General features: G+C 41.1%; 1 protein-coding gene across 5 annotated transcripts in view; it reads right to left on the reverse strand.

The window, feature by feature from the left end:
- The window catches only part of PARD3 (par-3 family cell polarity regulator), a 527255-nt gene that overhangs the window by 461352 nt on the left and 43889 nt on the right, over window positions 1-22014 (reverse strand). The window lies entirely within an intron of this gene.

Here is a 22014-nt window from a genome sequence, read left to right on the forward strand (position 1 = left end):
TGACTTAGCTGGATATCACCTGAAAGCCTCTTCTTTACAATGAAGTATCATATGACAAGGCACAGCCAAACTCTAGCTCTTTGGGAATATTTTAATTCAACACTATGTCATCTAACCTTCTCAGACAGGAGAAACTTCAGCATATCTTAATGTTCAGAAGAAAAGATTCCTAAAACTTCCCAAGCAGTTTTTTTTCATGACACTAAACTTTAAAAAGCCCTGCTTCTTTGTGTATGCCTAAATGTTAGTAACAAGGATTTATATCTTTATGATCACAGTGTCAACATCACAAACACAAAGGATTTCACAGTACATTTGTGTAAGGCTAATATGTTTCAAAAGGTCCCTACAGGAAGGCCAGCAGAGAGCACTGTTTGAACAGAGCTAAAGTAATAGCTTATACTTAAAAGACTGAAACAGTTCTTATGTGAGCAGCAGCAACTCAGCATATGGAACTCTGAATCAGCAGCTTGCAACACTTCATGCGTCATGAATTAAAATCCCCTAATGTTTATTAGTTGTTTTCCTTTTTTTATTGAAGGGAATCTAAGGGAAGGGAATCTATAGATTACACAGAAAAAAATGTGCTTTCCAATGTGTAAGACCTCAGACTGCAGGTAGGAGACTCATAAGAAACTTCCTGTGTGTAGAAAATATTCTCAACAAAGCGAAAACTTTACCAAAGTCCCTTTCATCCCAGTGCTCAGACAGTACACTCAGGGAGTTTTTTCTGTAGAGGAAATATTTAAAATGTGATACATACATCCCCATCTGCAATCTGAAGTGGTACAGACCATGAATCTACCATCCTTGCCAGCTACATCAATCTGTGTAATAGGGCAGAACAGCTCTTAAGCTGCACTGAAATCAAACCAATTCTAAGCACACGCTTTATTAATAAACTATTTTTATCCTGCCTTTCTGTCCTGCAAAGAATATATAAATAGAAAGCAAGACACAGAGCAACAGAATCAGCCGCAAATGACAAGAACAGCGCTGCAAAGGAATGTCAGATAAGGATGAGATAAGCAAGTGATTCTGTAAATCAAAAGCATGTCAAAACCAGATGGTCATTGCTAGATATCAGACCAATATGCCATCAAAGTGGGGGTCAAACCAGTGGCGTAGCGTGGGTTGTCAGCACCCGGGGCAAGGCAAGTAATTTGCGCCCCCTAACCCGTGGATTTGCGCCCCCTAACCCTACCCTCCAGATGTTGCGCCCGGTGCGGCCGGGCCCCCCTGAACGCCCCACGCTACGCCACTGGGTCAAACAAGCTTTCTTGGGTGAGAATTCCTGTGGGAGTGAATTCCATAGTTTAACTATGCACTGTGGAAAGAAGCACTTTGTTTTATCTGTCTTGAATTGGGAACGTATCCTGGTTCCTGATCAGATTAGTCAGATGATAAGGCCACCAACGACTACCTCCATCCCAGTTACTGGGAATTGCTAGTTGATGTTGCACTTAGGTTCTGTTTGCAGGCTTCCCATGAGCAATTGGCTGGCCACTATGAGAACAGGATACTGCACTAGATGGCCTTTCAGCAGGGTCCTTACATAAATGTTCTTATGTAATCACACCCTCAGCCATTACAAGGCCCACCACACTGAGGGCACTTATTTCCTCAATAGGAAGGCATGCCTTTAGTAGTTGCTTTTAGCATGCCAGGAGTGGGCAGTCAGTAAGGAACCACAGAAAGGAAATACCAGTGGAAGAACTGCTGAAAAGAATGAATGTAGAAATGTAGGAAATGGGCCCTATACTGCATATAACACCAATGTCTCACAACAAATGTAACTGATCTGTAGCAAACACAACCTGAAGAAAGACACAGTGCATGCACTTTTGTAAACAAGGAATTTTTTTCATATTTTAATATATATATATTATTATTATAGCCCATTTACCTAGGTGGTCATTGCATTTGTGGTACTGAGCATAGGAGGCTAGGTTTGAGCTGGGGGAAAAACCCAGTGATATGCTTCCCAGAGGCCTGGATTTATGAAAGGGTGAGAAATCTGCTCTGTATCTTCTGCCCTGATTTTAAGTCATTTGGAACATAATGGTGGAGGACCTGGAATTATAACCAGTGCAAAGGAAGGAGGGAATCCAATATGTCCATTTTCCTCTCTTAAAAAAAGCAAGCATCCCTTTTGTTAATTTGCTAATAATCATATTTTTCCATGCATGTTGTGCTCAAAGGAACAGCCAAAGCAAGCATTCGGGTTGTTTGTTAAGGTGGGAAAAGACACAGCTTTTATTGTACAAGTTGGATTCCTATTACTTTCTTCAGTCCAACAACCCAGAAACAACAAACACTAGAGGTTGAATTACATCTCATTCAGAAGGCATGCCTTCCAGGATTTCAGTTAGAGAAATGTAATCAAGCAACTAACTAACAAAAACTCAGCAGCTGGGAGACTTTTGGGGGTGGGGGAAAACAGCAGATTCAGAGTAATCATGTTACAGTGCTTTCTGTGAGGTTTCTAAGTGGAGTCCCAAAACTACAAGGTGACAAAATAAGGCTGAATGGGTTTGCAATATAATGTGTAATGTGTGATCTTTGTTTGCAGGAGAGGAGCACACTGTTAGCAGTAACTGCTTCCCAACTCACAAGCAAAAATTACTGTGTGGCAGCACACCCCTAGTCAGCCCTCATATTGAAGATATTTGCAGACCATCCCTCATAAAATCTTATTTCATTATGGCTGCCACAGCAGCTACAACAAACATGCAAAACAGCCAACTGTATCTCCACCTAAGAATATGCAACTTGAAACAACCATGTATCACTTTCCTGTTCAGTCCTTGCTTCAACTTCCAATTCCTTTCTTTCGCTGTTTCCCATGCTGAATTTTAGATTCTAAGCTCCTCACAGCAGGAATCTGTCCTCTTGTATCTCAAAAAGCACCATGCACATGGGTGGTGTGTATCAATTTAAAAAGCAATAAAATATACCATAAAAGAGCAGACTGGAAAAGTTTGTGGAACAGTTAAAATGAGGTCCTAAAATGACCGAGAGAATCAAAACATTTTAAACTGAACCCTAAAAAATAGTAGTGTTAGGGTATCAATTGAGCCTCTTTTGGGAGGGCATTTATTTATTTTATTTACATTTACATTTACACCCTACTTTTCTCCCATCATGGAACCTTGAAGTCTTCCATCCAGGCACTGATCAGACCCAGACCTGCTCAGCATCAGGAAGGTGGCAACCTCATGTACCCTCAGACCATATCATGGGACCCTATTCCATTGCCAGGTCACGAGAGATTAAAGAGATCCTCACCTTCATAACCACTAGCCTCATCATCATCATATTATGTTGAAGATTATTAAATTTTGATATGAAGAGCCAAGCAATGCCTAGGAAAGACCAAAATCTCTCTGTGTGTATCTCCTCAAATTATACATTGTTTTGTTACATTTCCTCAGTAACATAACGTTATCAGCATTTTTGTCTCTAGATTCCATCTACATTATTTAAGTAGCTTTGCCAACACATATTAGATTCTTGAAGATAAATAGGGTTTTATAATTTTTCTTAAGGGCCAACAAAGCTAACTTAATGGGTCAATTCTAAAAGCATGTGCTCAATAACTTAAAATATATATCAGAGATCTGTGGCCCTCCAGAGGTTGGTGGACTCCAGCTCCATCAGTTCCAGCCAGCATGGCCCAATGGTCAGGGATGATGGGAGCTCTAGTTCTGAAATGTCTGGAGGCTCATGGGTTTCCCATTCCTTTTCTACATCAATGAAAATTTATGAAAGCTGAAGAAATTAGCAACAGAAATGAAATCTGACAGCAGGATCAAGTAGGAACCCCCGTGTCACAGCTCAAAAAGTGTTTGCTTCATTCCAGTAATCCTAAATTCTTCCACATAGTCATTTAGAACACTTTCCCAGGCAACAAATGACATTTGCACAGAAATGGAGCACTCTTGTGAATTAAAAAAGAAAGAAAGAAAGAAAGAAAGAAAGAAAGAAAGAAAGAAAGAAAGAAAGAAAGAAAGAAAGAAAGAAAGATAGCTGCTGAATACGAACAGAAATTTATGTGGCAGAACATTATGCTAATTCCTTCCTCCATGGAACATTTTCCAGCAATACTGATTTATTTTTTAATCTCTCAAATTACATTAAACTACCACCCCAATGCTCACGACAAAAATTAGTGCCTATTCATTTTCTGGTGCTGAACAACATGAATTGGTCATTAGCCCATTTTAGCTACTACCAGGCTAAAAGATACAGTCCCAAGCCACTCAATTGAAAATGACAGTCATGGTCAATTAACTAGCTGCTCTTGGATGTCGTTTTAATAGCAAAAAGCCACAATTCCAGCTGCTTAATTTCATTTGGCAAGCAAAGGCCACAAACTCTCACAGGCTAGCAACCAAGTGGCAAGTCTATTTATTCTCTAATTCTTTTCCTGGGGACAAGAAAATTCACTCTTCATGTTTCCGGCCCAATTACTTCTAGGGAGGGCAGACATCATCAGAGATGGTTCAGATGTAATGTCAAATGATGGTTTGGCATCAGCAGTGGCATAGTTCTACATCTTGGCTGAAGATTATGTAAACACAAAGTTTGGGGGAAAGACATAGACATGCTGACTACACATCTTGCCCAGACCCTGCAATGAGAATGTGCAGTGAGGAACATCTGGAACTATTTTTTAAAGACATGTCATACTTAACACTAGACAACATTCATTAATAGTTTTGGCATGATTTATAGCAACTCTGTCTGTTTCATGCATGTAATTCTAGCTCTTAAACAAACAGTTTACATCTCTAAAGATGGTGAATGGGGCAAGGGAAATTGAGACTAGACTGACTTGAAATAAATCCATCTTATTTCTGTTCAATGTCCCTCCCCCCAACTTCACAGCTACAGCTTAGTGGGAGGACGAGTCTTTGTTTGGATGACAAACTTAGGCCACATTCATGCCATACATTTAAAGAACTTTGGTACCACTTTAAACCGTCATGGCTTCTCACAAAGAATTCTGAGGATGTGGACAGGCAGCTCGGACGAGTGAAACCAACCACCTATCTTCTTGATCCTTGTCCATCCTGGCTCATAAAAGTGAGCCAGGAAGGGCTGGGGGATGGGCTCTGTGGGGTGATGAATGCTTCCCAGGCCTACTGAAAGAGGCTGTCATTAAACCACTTCTTTAAAAAACATCTTTAGACCCGGACAATATGGCCAACTATCGCCCAGTCTCAAATCTACCATTCTTGGGCAAGGTGACTGAGCGGGTGGTTGCTGAACAACTCCAAGCACACCTGGAGGATGCGGACCATTTGGATCCCTTCCAATTGGGATTCAGGCCTCATCATGGACTGAAACTGCCTTGGTCGCGCTGGTTGATGATCTCTGGCAGACTAGGGACAAAGGGGAGAGCTGTTTCCTAGTTCTGCTGGATCTCTCAGCGACCTTTGATACCATCACTCATGGCATCCTTCTGGACCATCGGGGGGGGGGGCTGGGAGCTGGGGGGACCAATATACAGTGGTTCCGCTCCTTTCTCCTGGGCCTTGGCCAGAAAGTGGTGTTGGGGGATGAGTGTTCAGCCCCCTGGACTCTCACTTGTGGAGTGCCTCAGGGTTCCGTCCTCTCCCCCATGCTTTTTAATATTTATATGAAGCTGCTGGGAGAGATCATCAGGGGGTTTGGGCTGGGTGTTCATCTATATGCGGATGAAACCCAGCTCTACCTCTCCTTTAAAGAAAAACCAGTGAAGACAGTGAAAGTCATGTGTGAGTGCCTGGAGGCGGTTGGAGGATGGACGGCAGATTGAGGTCGAATTCTGTCAAGACAGAAGTACTGTTCTTGGGGGACAGGGGGTGGGCTGGTGTGGAGGACTCCCTGGTCTTGAATGGGGTAACTGTGCCCCTGAAGGACCAGGTGAGAAGCCTGGGAGTCATTTTGGACTCACAGCTGTCCATGGAGGCGCAGGCCAATTCTGTGTCCAGGGCAGTTGTCTACCAGCTCCATCTGGTACCCTACCTGCCCATGGACTGTCTCGCCAGAAGGTGACTCGGAAACTGCAATTAATCCAGAATGTGGCAGCTAGACTGGTGACTGGGAGTGGCTGCCGAGACTGTATAACACCAGTCCTGAAAGACCAACATTGGCTCCCAGTACGTTTCAGAGCACAATTCAAAGTGTTGGTTCTGACCTTTAAAGTCCCAAACGGGCTCAGTCCTGTATACCTGAAGGAGCGTCTCCACCCCCACCATTCAGCCCAGACACTGAGATCTAGCGCCAAGGGTCTTTTGACGGTTCCCTCACTGTGAGAAGTGAGGTTCCAGGGAACCAGGCAGAGGGCCTTCTCGGTAGTGGCTCCTGCCCTGTGGAACGCGGAACGCCCTCCCATCAGCAAATAAGCAACTATCTTACTTTTAAAAGACATCTGAAGGAGCCCTGTTTAGGGAAGTTTTTAATGTTTAATGCTGTATTGTGTTTTTAATATTTGGTTGGGAGCCACCAAGAGTGGCTGGAGAAACCCAGCCAGATGTGCAGGGTATAAATAATACATTATTATTATTATTATTATTATTATTATTATTATTATATCATCATCATCATCATCATCATCATCATCATCATTATTGGAGCTGTAGTTTAAGGGTGCCAAGAGTTGTTAGAAGGGCTCTCTGAAGAGGGAATGGCTGTTATACCACTCTGACAACTGTAGCTTTGTAAGGGGAATAGGGTTTTCCTTGGGTGGAAAGGTCACAATAGACGGACAGTTCTGGAATGGGGAAAAGTTAAATGGTACATTTCAGGGACTAAAATTATACCACCCGGAATGGTTTTACTTTGCCTGCATGGTTTAAAATCAAACTATGTGAGCAAAGGAACAGGGTTTTGCAAGCACTGAAGATCAGCTGACTGGCAATGCCTGCAAATCCCACTTCCTTTGCTTGTTCAGAAGTGAAACACCCTTAACATTTAGACAGCTACAGGACCAGACTCATGAGGGAGAAACAGCGCATGAAAATGCACTTTAATGGTAACCATACAGGTTGAACAATCTGTATAGTAAAAGTCTGAATGGCAGCTTAATTCAGAATAACTAATCGGCTTAAGTGTTTGCATGGTGAGTCAAAATGTTCAAGAAAGGGAGGTGGGGAGTCTTTTTCCACAATGGGTTCTAAGTTAAGAATTCTCAGCTCTGGAAAAAGAACTGCTGAAATCACATAAAACTACATTGGGTTTAAAATGCAAAAAGTGTAAAAAGAGTTGTCTGGGTTGCATAAGACCTGTAAAAACAAATGTAGTGATCCACTTTCTGACTCGCCTGAATCAAATTTCACACTGTTCTCTACTCAGTTAACCTTAAACATGTCTGGATGCCTCCAACTTTGCAAAATAACAAAACATAAAAACTTGACGGCAGCCCTGTAGACTAACCGGTTTTAATAAAGGATTCTTTTCATTGAAACAGCAGGCAGACTGATGTGAGAAAGTCTTCTTAGCTCATGGCAAAATCCCCCCCCCAACACAACTAGCTGCATGTAATGAAGAAGGGGGAATGACCTGAAGTTTCACAATCAATCTGGAACAGGGGAAAAACTATTTTATTTTTGTAAATGTTGAAGATAGACATCTGGCCTTTTACCTGATTTATTCAAAACCTCAAATCCTTTTGAATTTGGTAACTTTTGTGGTGCCACTGGTTGCTATGGCCTGTGGGGCGGCAACTTGGAACAGGGCCTCTTCTGTGGTGGCACCCCAGTTCTGGGACTCGCTCCCTGAGGAACTGAATTTGTTCACCACAAATTGATATCATTTAGACATACTTGATTGCTTGTGGTTTGGGGATATGAATCAGGCAACTGAGGGGTTTCAGCAGATTGGTAATCTGGTATTATGTATTTTAGAGATGAAATTTAACATGTTCTAAATTACTGTAACAATTGTACTTATTATGTTGTACATGACTCTGAGCTCCTAATGAGAAGAAGGGCAGTTTAACTAATATAAAAAATGAATGCAAGACCACACCCACACCATACTTTTAAAGTGCTATTATACCATGTTAACTGTCATGGCTTCCCCCAAAGACTCCTGGGAACTGTAGCTTGTTAAGGTTGATGAGGGTTGTAAGGTTGCCCCTATTCCACACAGAGAGCAACAAATACATGGTTTATTGAGATGGTTGTTGGAGTTTCAGTGTATGTTAAAAGCATACTTGTTCACTCAGGCCTCCCTTAACAGCTATTCACAGGCCTACGTACTGCTAAATATTGCGGATGCAAATAAATACTGCGGAAAGCTTTCAGAGATATTGCATTAGTTTCACAGTTTTATTGCTTCTTACTGTTATGAACTGCTTTGGATATTTTTAAAATAAAATGTATATAAATATTTTAAACAAACAAAGAATAGTCTAAGTCAGCAACCGCTAACAACTACAGTACTATGAATTTGGTTCCAACAAAAACAACATCAATGGTATAAAACAAATGGGGTAACTACTAGAAGAAAACTCTCACGTACATGGAGGACTAAAAGCTAGAGACTTGCTTCCACACAGTTTCTTGACTGTAATGGATAGTAGCTATTTCCACTGCCACAAAGGAACATAAAGAAGCAGCATCATTAAGTGAGCAAAATTCCCTACCGCTGTAGAGCCTGGAAAGCCAATGCCTTTTATCCAGCATCCATTGCCCGTCCTTATAACTGTAAGAAAACCTAATAAAATTCTTAATTGAGTCTCAATAGGTTTTACTTGCATAGACAGTGTTAAAAGGGGAAAAAAACTTGCAAGCAATTTGGCAAGCCAAGATGTTATATGGCATTACCCATAATCTAAAGTGATCAAGTGCAGCTATTTGAGCATCTCCTTCTTTCAAGATTAAAAGGAATAATCAAGCACTGAAAATCAGAGGTGATCAGTACATGGAACAGCTCTCTCACTTCCAGGGCCTGAGGCATTGTCTTTGCATTGTTTCGGGCTTTAAAACTCAATGTGGGATGTCGCACGCAAAATTGCAAGAGAATAAATTATTGAACACTAAAGTAGCAATGATTGCAAAACTGGACTGGGACACTGTAGTTAAAAAAGAAATGTAAGCAAATTAAAACTCTTTTCTGCAGTGGTGTGGGAACATTTTTAGACCAAATACCACATTCCTTCTCAACAACCTTCTGGGGGCCACATGGCAGTGGTGGGTGGGGACAAAAGCAAAAATGATTGGTGCAACAAATGTAAATGTTAGCTTTGTAGAGCAGGCTAGTTTCCACACACCTACACACTTTTCTGTTCTCCATCCAGACAAGCAATGGGCATTATCAGAGTTCAAAGACACATTCTAGCAAAAAGCCCCAAGGATTATATGAAACAAAGTCAATGATAGTGAAAGTCCTAAGGGCCAGACAAAACGGCCTGGAGGAGCCCATTTGGCTCATGGGCCTGAGGCTTTGTTTTGCCTTACTGGATAACCACTGATTAACCAACCAGGAACATTATACAGCTAAAATATGCTAACTGTGTTACTAGTCCTAAAAAATAAGCTGTAAACATGTTGTCACAGATGTTCAAAAGAACTGGAAACAGGGAAGAAGCTGAAGACAGATTCCAAAATGCATATTAGTCTTATAGAACTATAGAATCACAGAATTGGAATTGTAGAGTTGGAAGGGACCCTGAGAGTCATTTAGTCCAACCCTCTGCAATGCAGATCATACATGACAAGTGGCCATCCAGCCCCTGCTTAAACTATCTTTAAATGGTTTTTTAAAAATAGGAGAGATACTTTTCAGTGCTTAAAAACGTAAGATTCCAAAACCAAAATACTACAGAATAGCATTGCTACTGCTTGTACTTAGCATAACGTGTAGTTTATTGTATGCAGCCAAAATACAATAATAGTAAAAAATAAAAATTAAACAATAGATTTGCTGTTGCCCTCCATCCTGAAGTTGACAGTGTGGTGATCCTGCTGAAGGTCACTTTGCTGCTGTTTACTGAAAGGGTAGATAGGGAGGAGCAAGGCGATAGCAAAGTTGATGCAGTGCAAACACACCAGCAGAATCAATTCAATGCTTCTCCATCTGCTGGTATGAACAACACAACCTAGCCTCACCTACCTGCCTTCTTTGTTCAATTCGACCAAGGGATTAAAGTTCCTCCTCTTTAGTCTCACTTTTGTCCTTTGGATACCTCAGCATGGAAGAGGGATGGAGACAAAGCTAGAATTAGTTGGCTCTTCCTATCATTGGCTCTGAGCCCACCTGCTTTTGGTCTCCCTGCCTTCCACCCTATCAATTCCTACAGGCACCAGCCACCACTCATACTAGAAGATAATTGTGCATCCAAACTTGCCAAATCTTCACTAAATGACTCAATGAGTGCTGAGTGAAAGAGATTAATGCTTTATTGATCAGTTACACATTGCATCTTGCTGACAGGCAAGGCTTTCCCACCAACATCTACCTCTGTTGTTTTGCAGCTCCCACACACTTCTACACAGTGTTAGTTACCTAAGTTGTTTGTGTTTTCTGTTTGGCTTATTCGTCCCATTATCATTTTTTTTCTACGCATGCAACTTAATTAATAAATAAATGTGTCAAGCCATTAACTATTTCTCCCCGACTCAATACAGATGCTTTGCTTTAACTGAAGTACAGTACTTAATTCAAATTTTATCTTCCTTCTTTGTATACAAGGAACATGAGATTGTCTATTCTTTTCTTGTCAGAAAAGACTTCCTTGTTAAATGGCATGCATGTATCAACAAGCTTCCACTGACTTCGAGGACTTTGTCCTTTTGCTATTACAGAAATAAACTGAAGTGCAAGTTTGCATGCCAAGGTGGTGTCAGAGCTTTACTTGTGTCTCAAATCCTGTTATCATTCAAAGGCCAAAAGTAGAGAAGTATGTGCTTAAATAAAGTTACCTCTGAAGATTCTCAAATGCGTGGCCAAAATATCAAGGCAGTAATCAATTGAAGCTCCTGCCTAAACTATCTCTAGACCTCATGCTCGCTCTCGCTCTCGCTCTCTCTCTCTCGCTCGCTCTCTCTCTCTCTCTCACACACACACACACAAGCCTTCTTTGTCTCCCCTTAAAATTGAGGAAGGAGCATGAGGATCTCATATGCTACACTTCCATTTTTCAATCAGTTGGGGGCACAATGAGAAAAGTCAGTTTGTACATTAAATGTAGCCTGTTCCACCACTATTCATTTCCAAACTAGCTCATCATCTGCTAAATTACCAGGAAAATATTGGGATGTAACAGAGGTCCAGAGTTATATTGGAATAGAATAAAAAGTCTATTATTTATTAGAGTTAAGAGCCCAAATCCTTGTCTCCTTGCCCTGGAATTTGCCAACACTAACCAGTGCTATTCAGTTTATAAGATACGGGATGAAAGTCTTATTAGACATTAACAAAATTCTAAGCATAGTGGCAAGGATACTGAGGCAAGAATCACAATGACTCTAGTTCCAATCTTGCTCTGCAATTCATTTACTTCAGCAGGCCACTCTCTTCTCGGCTTCTCCCTCACACCTCTCATCATCTACAACACAGACATCATCTACAAGTCTTCAACTGGTGAGCTGGGACTTACTAGTAGGTCATGGCCTGATCCAAGGTGGTCTGCAACAGGAGCAGTAGCAACAGGTGAATATGCAGTAAAAGATTAGGAAATGGGTACCCAAAGGCATGTTTGGGTTAAAAGTGGGTTCTGGGACTGAAAAAGTTGAAGACTACTGATTACAATATGTGGGCAGTAATACTGGCCCACCTTTTAGGATTACTGTGAGGATTACTCAGATAATGTGCACTAGATAGATAAGAAAGATGATAAATAGATAGATGATAGATAGATAGATGATAGATAGATAGATAGATGATAGATAGATAGATGATAGAGATAGATAGATAGATAGATAGATAGATAGATAGATAGATAGATAGATAGATGATAGATAGATAGATGATAGATAAATGTAATGTTTCATATGCTCTTAAATTGCTGTGCAAATACTTAGTCTTTCATTAAAATGAAACTGCAGCATCAAACGTAGAGCTCTTATTTTTCTATAGCTCTTTTTTTAAAAAAAGAAATCCCTAAAAAAAATCTGGTTTTGAAATTACATGAAATTGATGTGCAAAATATCTAAGTGCATCTTTTCTGCATTTTTGAAATTCAAGAACACTGCATCCAATTTTGAGAACTTTTGCATGCCACGACATCTAATCTCGATAATCTGCAAATTACTAAGCATTCATATAAAGGTTGCCCATGAAGTATCATTTTCTTGCTCATAAAGCCTCATTTCCTTCCTGGGCATGTATAAAGCAAATGGGTTCCAAATGAAAGACCTTTCACAGCACTGCCATCTCCCTTCTAGTGTGACTAGAGCAAAGATGGCGAACATGTGGCTTCCAGATGTTGCTGGAGTCCAGCTCCCATCATCCCAACAACTGGCCATGATAGCTGTGACTAACTGGAGCCAACAACATCTGCAGGGTCTCAAGTATGGGCATCCACAGGTGGTCAAGGGGAGAGGAGCTTCCCCGACACCCACAATTATGCCATGTTATGGATTCCTAGTTTTCTTCTTTTCCTTAGAAAGCAAGACTCTAGCCCTTTGAGAGCCAAAGATATGAGGCAAAGTGTGCAGACACTATTCTGCTCATTCATTTTGTGAGAAACTAGCCTGCTCCAGCCTTTCAATATTTTACGCCAAGTAATGAAGTCATGGCGAAGACTGACCTTTAGAAAAACAGAGAAGGCAAAGAGAAGGTTAGAGTAACACAAACGGTGCCTACAGAGAAGGAAGTTCTTGGTTCATATTTTATTATGCTGTTCTTCCCTAGTGGAGAAGTGACTGCTGCCCCCATCAGGGGGAAATCTGATGCTTGAGGTTGTAGTCAATGAAGTTGTCCTGTTAGCCCATTGCACAGGCGGAAATCCTTGTGGCAATGGAATACCTTCATTGGATTAGACTCCCAGGATTTTAGTGGAGGTGTGACTGGGCAAAATATACCCATTTCTCCCAAGTAAGGTTCCTCCATGAGACTTTTCTCTACACCCATTTTTCATACTGGGTGGGCGTGGTGGAGTAAAATAATGCTGACATAGGATGGGATATTCAGACTTGGCTTTTATTATGCCATTCTTATTGGTGTTTGTTTTTTTAAAAAATTGTGCAGTTAATATTTTTATTTGTAAGCTACTAAGAGTTTGATTTTACCATAGGCAGATAAGGAACAAATGTCTAAATAAATAAAAAGAAAGTGTTGTTAATATTCAGGTTTTTTGGGTATAATGATATTTTGTTTTCAGATTTCATCCAAAAGGAGATGGAGTTGTAAGAAAATCATGAAAATATAGTATAAAACAAGAAATATCTGGGGAGTTACCATTATGAATAGTTCTACCAGCCCATCTGTAAAAGGACCAAGATCAATGGTAACTTCAACCAATACCATGGAAAACCCCTGACCAGATCACAACAAACCTATCTTTTTCTGCAATGATAAAGGTGTAATGCAACCTTTGCTAACCTGGAATACCCCAGATGTTTTGTTCTACTCAATCCCAGCCAGTAGTGACAGGGACTGATGGGGACTGTATTCCAAAACATCTGGAGGGCAAAGGCTGGTTTAACAAGAAGTAATAACTAGAAAGAGAAGGACTATTGACTGCTTGAGTAGTCTTCAACTTCTGCAGAACCAGAGCCACCTTTAGCCAAAACACAACACAGGGGTGCCCAAACTTTTTTCAAAGAGGGCCATATTCGATGAAGTGAACATGCGTGAGGGCCGAACGAAGTGGTTGAGCTTTTTTTTAGGATTGAAGTTGCTGAGCTTTTCTTAAGGATTTTACCCCAGAACATATACTGCCACGGGGGCCAGATTAAATCAACCAGCAGGACAGATTAAGCCCCCAAAATGGACTTTGGACATGCCTGCTACTGTAATTATATGGCAGTATTGTTGCTGTTGTGACCCACTTTATGCCAGACTGTGATCCAATACAGGGCCCCAGCTGAAGACCAATGTCTTAACACTATTGGTCTCCGCATACCACAGGATAACGATTCCAGCTCTTACTTAATGCAACCATAATTACTGAGATTATAGCACTGGTATACTTAACTCTCTCTTGTTATCATGGGTGGCTTTAAAAGCGGAAAACCCTATCCCAGCTACATGGTCACAATGCACACATGCACTGCCCCTTTCCCAAAGGCTGTTGATTCAGAGCCACTGATAATGTGTACTTGTCTTTTTTTGCAAATGGAAGTTGATGGGTAGGATTTAGATTAAAGGGAGCCTTGGAAAGACCAAGGGAAAGAACTGGAGGGAGGGAATAGCAAAAAATTTGGCAAGTTGGATTTGTAGGCTATTAGATAATGCACATAGAAGGGAGAGTGTACTCAATTATGGACATCCTACATTTCTGAACTCATTCCATTCCCAAAGTGTTCATAAGATCCACTGTTATGCTAAAGAGATGCAGAACTCTTTGTAGATCAATCTACTTGTTCTTTTTTAAGTATATTTTTTTTCACTTTCAGGATTTTCATGGAACACTCAACATCACCATACACCACTATCTGTAGGCAACAGAGCAATCAACTTTGAAAGATTTGTGCTCCAAGTTGGAATGTTTAAAATATTATCCTCAAGTTTCCACCTTTAAAATGTTCTCACCATTCCTTGAAACAATGGAAAGCATTGATGGCTGCACCTATTTTTGCTGAGCCAAGCATTCTGGGGAGAATTGTGTTTTGAGCCATTTCCATAATGACGAATGCTGCAAGAATCCTGATTTCCTTGTTCTCCATTACAACAAGAGCTTCCCAGACTTTTTAGAAAACGTGCCTTGATGTTTTTTGGATATGTGTGACTAAGATCTGCATTTGTAGCATATACACATACCAAGACAAGAGGAAGCAAAATTTAGAACCATCAACTTCATCCTTTAACTGTTTACTTATTTCTAGAATAGCCAGCGAGGCTACTGCAGGATAATTTGAGGACTGCAACCCAGACGGCGCTCCGAAAGGGAGCCAGGGAGCCACATTCCACACTGATAAGAATAACTAATGTCCAATAAGGGTGCCAAGGGTTTCTCATACATTACATTGTCCTGGTTCACACATCACAGTAAACCAAGCTATGGCTTATAGGGACTGCATGGAACATGCTTGCTCCTAGAGACGCATGGCACAGCACGGCAACTAAGGCAAGATTCAGCTTAGCATGTCATCTGAACCTGGGATTATTGTCTTTAATGAATCTCTTTCTTAACTACAATCTGTAGCCACGGTTTTGATTGAGGAGAGCAAAGTGGGCCCAAGCTCCTTCCCAGGAGCCAGAATGTTTGTGTGATCCCAGCAACCCATGGTTTGGCTTGCTGTGATGTGCAAACAAGGTCATTATCTCAAGAACCATTCACAATGGTGCTAGTAAGATAGACACGTAGTTGCAGTTCCATATGGCTAAGGAGCCACTGTGACTTAAGAGAATATTTTGTATATTTACTTACTTTTAAAATCCTGCCCTTCTTATAAATTGCTCAGAGAGACTTACTAAGTCCTCTCCCTCCTATCACCTCCCTCCCATGTTATCTTCATTATAACCCTGTCAGGAAGGTTAGGCTGAGAGAGACTAAATGAGTCAAGGTCACTCAGTGAGTGTCAAGGAGCAGTAGGGATTTGAATACATACCTCCATTGTCTTGGCATTCTAACCACTACACCACACTGACTGTCACAGTGGCTTGCCAAATGAATCCATGGCTAGCTACACTCAAGCTGTTAAGCATAACAAGTCTTTTTTCTTTAAAAATAATTTAAACCAGGTTGCATTAAGGATTTATTTTCAAACCAGAAGGAGCTGAGACTCTTTAATGTCTCTTATATTTCTGCTATTTTACTCTTGCTTTAAAATGCCATATGTTGAATGAAGTTGCCCAAAGATTTGGAGCATTTCATGAGGCCTGATCCATTTTCAGTCTAAAAAATGATAAAAGATTTTAAAACACATTTTATTGTTATGAAAAACTCAGTTAAGATTCCCTTTAGATATACATTGAAAAAGTGTAAGAACTTAAAATCTCAGGAAAAAAGCTACTACTCTTTGCTAAAAGAGGAAACAAAGAAACTTTAATGGGGAGTATAAATTTTCTTCATTTCACACATCCACACTTCAATAATCACTTACAAGTTATTCCCTTGATCGCTGAGAAGTATTGCTCTGAGATGGGATGATATAACAAAGCCTGTTTCACTGGCTCATTAACACAGACACCTGGTTCATTGCCAAATGTAAGGTCACAGGCAAAGGGAGTGTATTAACTGAATGCTGTAGTATGCCCTGGGGTGCCTAAATGTTATCATAATAATCCAGCATGCAAAAATCTTATATGGACTCTTAAAATCAATTCTCCAGCTAAACAACCCAACCTAGAGCAGGCAACAAACAGTTTGAAAAGCATTACGTAACTAAAACTGGTGAAATAAAGAGAGATTAAACCGTTCTTAACTTTTGTGAGCAAACAATGAACACTGAGGAAATTTTTTTCCAATGTTATTGACTGCTTTTTCTGTTTTCCTTTTGTGCCCTTATAATTCCTCTGTTGGACCAGAGCCGCAGCAAGAGAAGGGAAGGGAAGGGAAGGGAAGGAGAACAGGACAAGTGCATGCTCTCCACAATATTTTGCAAGTGGAAATGGAAATGTATTGGTGCCCCTAGAACAGGGGTAGGCAACCTAAGACCCGTGGACCAGATGCGGCCCAATTGCCTTCTCAATCCGGCCTGTGGACGGTCCAGAAATCAGTGTGTTTTTACATGAGTAGAATGTGTCCTTTTATTTAAAATGTATCCCTGGGTTATTTGTGGGGCCTGCCTGGTGTTTTTACATGAGCAGAATGTGTACTTTTATTTAAAATGCATCTCTGGGTTATTTGCGGGGCATAGGAATTTGTTCATATTTTTTTTCAAAATATAGTCCAGCCCACCACATGGTCTGAGGGACGGTGGACCAGCCACGGCTGTAAAAGGTTGTGACCCCTGCCCTAAAACACCTCAGGGCAGTAGCCACAACAGGGATAGGCTCCTTGTGAATATTCAAGGTCTCTTCCCTAAAGGCTCAGCATAATTGGGACGGGGAGAAAGGGAGTATAACTTCCTAGCCCAAATAACTTTAAAAGACCGCCTGTATTTATGTTCAGAGTGTTCTTGAATTATTCCCTGCTCTCTTAGACCTCTCTCTGTCATTAACATTTTTGGCTGTGGGTCGACTGTGGATGGAAGCTGAGCTGAGCTCCCAAGCAGCACCCACACACCACCACCTGGAACTGGTGGCAAGCGAATAGGTGGTAGGTCAGAGAGACAAAGGCCCTTCTGAGCCCTGGGAGTCCTCAGCCAGTGTCCAGCCAGGCTGACCACTGGCACAGAAGCAACTGCTTGTCATCAGTGTTTCCAGGGTGGTGATAGTAAATGTATTTGCCTGACCCTAAAGAGATGTATCTCTCAGTGTAAGAATACCCCGATGGATCAGGCCAACAGCTCAGCTAGTCCAGCATCCTGTTCTCACAGATGTCTGTGGGAAGCCACAAGCAAGATCTCAGGACAGTGGAACTCTCGCCCTCCTGTGGCTGTCAGCAACTGGTATTCAGAAGCATTACTGCTTCTAACCATAAAGGCAGAATATAGCAAACCTGACTAGTAATCATTAAGAGCCTTATCCCCTGCTGAATTTTTTCTATTCCTTTTTTAAAGGTGATCCAAACTGATGGCCATCCCGGCCTCCATCATTGTGGGGAGTGTTGCACTAGGACTTAGGAGACCTGGGTTCAAATCCCTGCTCAGTCATGAAACTCACTGAATAACTTTGGGCCAGTCACAATCTCTCAGCCTAGCCTACTTCACAGGGCTGTTGTGAGAATAAAGGGGAGGAAGAAAAAAAGCATTTATGCCCCCTTGAGTTGCTTGGAGGAAAGGTGGGATGTAAAGGTGATACACAGATATAAAGAGTAAAAAAAAAAAAGGAATTCCTCTTTGATATTTAGCAATTAGGGAGTGACTCTGGCACAAGAAACAATAAATAATCAACTATTTCAGCTCCATCCAGCACAGCTATCTGACCTTTCCTTTCTTTGTGGTTTCCTGCTTTATATTTCCAACCTATATAGCCCCACTGCCTGCTCAATTTAAAGTCCTACCCTCTTCCCAGCCCACACACTGTTGCTTGCCAAAAACCATTAAATACCCATTTCAGAATAAAGCATGCATTTTGCACAAGCTTATATATAATGCTCTAATCTGACCCATTGGCATGGTTAATGAGTGTTTCAAAACTGAAATAAGAGCTTTTGCAAGAGGAAAATTTCCAGTACAGAATTATGCTTTTGGTTGAGCTGGTTAAGAGTTCCAATACCTGAAAATAAGCAAGAGGGGAAAGCAGATCTGGACAGTAAAACAAAATTTTTAACAGCATGATACAAGGCTGGAGGAAGAGAGAGATGCCTGCTACAGTCTCACACAAAACTGCAGCAGAATGAAAGGCTGTGTGGTGTCATGCTTCAAACGTTGAACAAGGAATTGGGAGACCAGGGTACAAATTTTGACTCAGCCAGGAACCTCACCGAGTTACCTTGGGCCAGTTAGTATCTCTCAGCCTAACCTACCTGAAAGCATTGTGAAGATAAAATGGGGGGGGGGGCTGTACACCAACTTGAAACCCTTAGAGGAAAGGCAAGATAGAAATGCAATAATTTAAAAATAAAATAAAAAAGATGTTTAATTATAAACTTCTCAGATGAGTGTGGAGAGGAACAATTATACAGATCTTTGACACCTGATCACTACCCTATCCATGTGGCTGTTTCATTCCCACACAATCCCAAATGGTTTGGAACAGACTAGGAAAGGAGAGTGGTTCTCATCCATATATCAATCTGTGAACAAAAAGTGGAAGTGAATATATAATAAATATATATGATATAACAACAACAAACCACCCTAAAATGGGAAAATATATCTGGAGAAAATAAAACTGAAAGCACAATCAAGTTATTTTGCTTAGTACCTATAGACCTATAAACAACTAAAGAGTCAGCCTGAAGGGAAAAGATTTGATTCAAGAGGCAGTGCATCTCTTCTTGTTTTGAATAAGGTGAAAACTGTATCTGTGATCACAGGCCATTTGAAGGCCTCAGGCACTGAAAAGTCACTGATATCTGCAGAGAGAAATATTGCCAGTTTCCCACGGTTGTAAAATGTGCATTGCAATATCTTAGCTAGCTCCGGGGAAAGCCTGGAATAAAAAAAAGTAAATTATGGCATGTATGGAAGCAGCAGCAAAAGCAGGTCAGCAGGGGTTCTTTGCACATGGAATCAGGGACAGAAGCCAATGTTGTAGGATTCTCACTGAAATCCCTACAATGGAAGGTTGTTGTTTTTTTACTCTTTTTTAAATCGTCTTGGCTGAGAAGGCTGCAAACTGGAAGCATCTGGACAGCTTCTGATGAAGGATGGGAAACCAGAGCTTTGCTTCCTCTAGTGAGGGGAGGAAGATACAGCTGCTTAGCCTCGACTTCTACAAATGACGAATGCAAACGATAATGAATGCTGCAATAGCATTTGCTGTGGGCTGCAGTGTCTGAATGGGAAGAAATGTTAAATGGGCCTGGGGGTGTACATTCACTTCATAATGATGAAAACTATTTATGAAACAATGGGGTCCATTCATTTCATTAGATAAATAAATACCCGAAGGATAAGGCTAACAGTGGCTACTAGTCATGGTGGCTATATTGACTCCAGTGTCAGAGGCACCATCCATCTGAATCCTGGCTGCTGGGAACCACAAGTAGGAGGGCCCCGTCTGCTAACTGCGGCTGGGGCTGAAGACAGTCGTAGGTGTCTCCCCACCCCGTGTCCTCCTATTCTCTCTGCCCCCTCCCCATCCTTTCAAACCAACAGGCTGCTGAGGAAGAGACAAGGTGACTCTTGCCAGATATCTGAACTGATTGCTCACAGAGAGCATGTGAAAGTAGGCCAAAGTTTGCATACAATTAGACCAGGCGACAGGCTGTGCAACTATACTCCATTTTAGAACTGGTGGTGGGAAAAGCTCCCAAAAGCTGGGGAGAAAAATGGCACACAGCCTCAGACTTTACCTAACCAGCTCCAGGGAAGCCTCTTAACCAAACCTAAGTCAAAATCTGAAGGTTAGATTCTGCTAGCTAAACTACAGCTCCTCCGTGTTCTCTCTAGGGCAGGAACTGGGAAGATGTGGCCCTTTGAATGTTGTTGGGGTACAATTCCCACCATCCTAACCACTAGACTGGGAGTTGGGGGAAAGTATATTCCTCATCTTTGATGTAGATAATGACGAGATTTTGGGGATTTATTAAAAATTCTCAGATGCCAATTCTTGCTTTTTCTCCCACACACCTACTCAACCCCAAACCATACCAAGTAGGTACTTGCTTGACCTTCCTAACTATGTTACTCCTATATGGAAGGAGCCTTATAGTGTCAGAACATTGGTCCATTTAACTCAGTATTATCTGCAGCAAGTGGCAACAGCTCTCCACAGTTTCAGGCAGGGGTCATTCACAGCCCTACTTGTTGCTGCAAGGGACTGAATTTGGGGTATTCTATGTGCAAAGCATGTACTCCACTCCTGAGCACTGGCCAAGAGGCTGGGCCCTCTGCTTTTTGACCAAAGTAATCCAGGTTCCCATTCTGGGGATGGGGCAAGAGTGGCCAACAAATTCCTAAAAATGGTAAGCTCCTTGCCTTTATCAGACTTAAAACCCCTTCTTTGTGGGCACAACCATTTATTATTAATTATTATTATTATTATTATTATTCTTTACACCAGATACATTTGCTTTATACTTTGATCAGAATCTTGCTTGCAACACAAGAACATTTTTGCCTGAAGCACTGCACATCTCCCTAAACGTCTCTTTAAACTGGCACTTGCTGTCAGTAACTGATCTGGTGTTGACATCAAGCATCACCTCCCTTCCTTGCATCAAGTTTTATGATCACAGAGCACAAACTGGCAAATACAAGATGATGGCAAGCAGAGCACTGAGAGATCCTCTTATATTCTCCTTTAACCCAGTGTTTTCCTTGCCCTCATTCAGCATGAATGGAGTGCAGAATAAGCCAGTGACATTTACTTGGTGGCAATTCTCTGCAAATAAGGTTACACAAATTAGAAAATATATATTCCCAGGTATGAGATGATGCATGCAGAACTAGGTATACACACAATGGAATATTGGGTGTGGGCTAGCACTATAAAAAAAAACCTGGTTGCGTTGCCATTTCCGTTGCCAACCTTCTAGTCTGCTTTCTTACTTAAGGACTTTTATAAATCCAGATGGTTTCAACTCCTACATAGCAAAATCAGATCTATTGGTATTGACTTAGAACTCTTGTAGAATTCAAGTGAGCAATATATCGTATTTATCATAATATTCAAATCAGATTAAGGGACATTGAAAAACAAAACCTCAAGTCAGCTGTAAATAAATATTCATCCCCAAGTTTTATGTTTTAAAGACAACAGATAACAGGCTCACTTATATTTCAAATTTGTAATTCCAGTCCAATGCAACGCCTTTATGTTAGCCCAATGGAATGTTTTTCCCCCAGCTTTTGTCAAGGGCAGATATTTTAAAATCTCCAGAAACGACAGACATTGCAGATGTTTTTTGAATGTGCCGGACACAGTAGAACATATTCCTTTCTACAGCCCATTGTACAACTGGCTATGTAAACGTGTGCTATCCCCTTTTTTAGGGTAGTCTAACATCACAGAACAATGAAAATATCAGATTCTATCTGTCTGACATTAACCTGGAAGTAACTGCAAGAGTGACTGAGTTTTTATCAATAGTATCTCTCAGAGTGGTGAATGGCACTATTTAGCAGGAAGAAACTCGGGTGGAAATCCTCATCACATATTTTTACATGACTGTTTATTTGTATATATTTTTAAATTGTATAA

Source organism: Podarcis melisellensis (assembly GCF_964234715.1).
Source record: "Podarcis melisellensis genome assembly, chromosome: 12".
Classification (NCBI taxonomy): Eukaryota; Metazoa; Chordata; class Lepidosauria; order Squamata; family Lacertidae; genus Podarcis; species Podarcis melisellensis.